We start from the raw sequence: 2,994 nt of genomic DNA, 5'->3' as shown, positions 1-2,994 counted from the left end.
ATAGAAAACTATGGAGTACAACTTTACTCTTGACACACATGAGCGCACCAGGAGTCAGAACAGACTTAACCGCAACTGGACCATGTCCACAGAACAGGTACCTTAAGAAGCACTCCTATTTTGATGAACACCTACCAGATGCGGGTTAGGCATTTTCAATAAGACCGAGCAAATTTCCATTTCAGTCCTCCCACATAGGCATTTTCTTTCCTCCTGACCTAGGTCAATTGGCAAATAAGCCTTCAACTACCCACCAGAATGACCCAACACCATTTAGAACTTTGTATTTAAAATGGAAGGTCATGACCCATTAAATGTCTTGAAATCAGTTAAGTAGGTTCTAATGAGCATGTAAAGCAAACAGCAGAGAGTGGGAAAATATCAGGCTATTATACATAATGAGAGTCAACGGTGCTCTGTGGAGCTATGTTTTAATGTAAAGGCGCCCTAGTGGCACTGCGGATTAGGCACTGGGCTGCGAACCCCAAGGTTGGTTGATCCAACGTGCCAGTTGTCCCTTGGCAACATAGTAAGGAAGTCAGCTCCTGTAAAAATGTGCATTCTTAGAGCCCTATATAGGGTCATATTAGTCAGAAACGACTCGGTGACAGTAGGGTAGCTTTTCAAAATGTATATATGTGGGTATTAGGTTCCAACATAAACTGTCCTTTTGAGGATCCTAGTGAAAAGACACTCAAAAGCATCGAGTTTATAGCAACTAACTTGCAGATGCAGTGGCCCCTGGGAGGCATGGTCGACAATACTGGTTGACCCCATTGGCTGAATCAAATTCACCTGGCTTAGGTGGGCCAATCCAGGTGAAATACCCACCTAGGTGTACCACCCCTTCCTGGCCAGAAGCCCGAACCTCTGAGTATGCGTACTGGACACCCCAGTCCCTCTGCTAGCTACCTAACAAACTCACACAAATGACAGATTTTTTTTAACCTACGTGGTCCCACTATCAGATTATAGAAAGTAGTTTTAATATCAAATTATAGGAGGCAGTTAATGAGACTTTTTGGGAAAAGCACAGACCCATAGAGTTATATACATATATATTCCCTAGTAGCTTTATACTCATCTAGCATTAAAAAAAATCCCAAATACATATAAAAACTTCAACTATTTCACCCCCCCACCCCACATGGTCTTTGCTCATTCTCACATGACAGGATGTCCCCAAAGTGAAAACAGGTGGAAGCCCACAATCCCCACCCCACCCCCGCCCATCCCCAGTCTTATCTTCAACAATCCTATCAATAGCTTTGTTTCTTGAACTACCTCCTTCTTCTATGAGGTGTAATGCTGAGATTCATCCAAAAGGCTTTCTGAGAAGATTGGCTTGGATTTCTGGGTCTGTGCCAGTCGATTCAAGATGAATTGCCTTGTATCGAGGAAGCGCTCAATGCAGTTCACAAAATAGGCCTCAGCCTGACTGTCTGGCTTTGGTCTGGGCTTGTCCATGCCCCTCTCCCAATAAAGTGCAGACATCTGGTGCACCAGCTACTGAAAGTGCTGCTTCTGCAGCTCCACCTCAATAAAACGCTGCAACTGGGGGTCCATGCTCCCCGAACCAGCAGCAGAGGAAGACACGGAGGAATCCATCCCACTGAGACCACGCTGGCCGAGAACAACTTGGCACCAACTCACCGACCTTTCCTGTAAGCTTTTCCAATCTGCATGAATGCATGTATTCCAATGAAGGCCCCTTTCCACTCCTGCAACTGTAACGGACTGCTCTGCTGCAGTCACCTTTTGGTGACACTTTCCGTTATGGTCCATGTCCTGTTTGATTAGCCTTGTGTTTGTGAATCCTTGGATGCCATGATGACTTCACGCTCATGGTCTCCCTCATTCAGGTGATGTTTTTGTCTATGTCCTGTGGAAGACTTAATACACGAGTCTTGATATGTTACATTCAAATTTGGGGTCCTCTTGTTCCTGTACAACACTTAAGCATTTATTTTCTTTCTTTTTTGGAAATCATTTTATTACGGGCCCATACAACTCTCATCACAATCCATACATACATCAGTTGTGGAAAGCACATTTGTACATTCATTAACCTGATCATTGTCAAAACATTTGCTCTCCACTTAAGCCCCTGGCATCAGCTCCTCATTTCCCCCCTCCCTCCCAGTTCCCCTCTCCCTCACGAATCCTTGATAATTTATAAATTATTATTTTGTCATATCTTACACTGTTCGACATCTCCCTTCACCCACTTTTCTGTTGTCCATCCCCCAGGGAGGAGGTTATATGTAGTTCTTTGTAATCAGTTCCCCCTTTCCACCCTACTCTCCCTCCACCCTCCCAGTATCACCACTCTCACCACTGGTCCTGAAGGGATCATCTGCCCTGGATTCCCTGTGTTTCCAGTTCCTATCTGTACCAGTGTACATCCTCTGGTCTAGTCAGATTTGTAAGGTAAAATTGGGATCATGATAGTGGGGGGTGTAAGCATTTAAGAACTAAAGGAAAGTTGTGTGTTTCATTGATGCTACACTGCACCCTGACTGGGTTGTCTCCTCCCCACAACCCCTCTGCAAAGGGATGTCTACAGATGGGCCTACAGATGGGCCTTGGGTATCCACCCCACACTCCCTCTCATTCAAGATGATATGATTTTTCATTCTTTGGTGCTTGATACCTTATCCCTTCGACACCTTGTGATCGCACAGGCAGGTGTGCTTCTTCCATGTGGGCTTTGTTGCTTCTGGGCTAGGTGGCTGCTTGAATAATGTTTGTTAAAGGCCTAAAAGATAAAGAGAGAAATGTTAAGAGATTGAGACCTGAAGTAAGAACCACAGATGTTAGGATATGGCCGCTTGTTTACCTTCAAGCCTTTAAGACCCCAGATGCTATTATCTTTTGGTAGCCAGGCACCATCAGCTTTCTTCACCACATTTGCTTACGCACCTACTTTGTCTTCAGCGATTGTGTCGGGAAGGTGAGCAACATGGAATACCACCTTAATACTAAACCTATAAA

The 2,994-nt window shown here is 44.8% G+C and overlaps 1 pseudogene; it reads right to left on the bottom strand.

Moving 5' to 3' along the window:
- Window positions 1–1,293: 1,293 nt before the first annotated feature.
- On the bottom strand, window positions 1,294–1,608 carry LOC142426711 (mitochondrial import inner membrane translocase subunit Tim8 A pseudogene; annotated as a pseudogene).
- Window positions 1,609–2,994: the final 1,386 nt, after the last annotated feature.

Source organism: Tenrec ecaudatus, chromosome 14, assembly GCF_050624435.1.
Source record: "Tenrec ecaudatus isolate mTenEca1 chromosome 14, mTenEca1.hap1, whole genome shotgun sequence".
NCBI lineage: Eukaryota > Metazoa > Chordata > Mammalia > Afrosoricida > Tenrecidae > Tenrec > Tenrec ecaudatus.
This window is presented reverse-complemented; position numbering and strand designations above follow the sequence as displayed.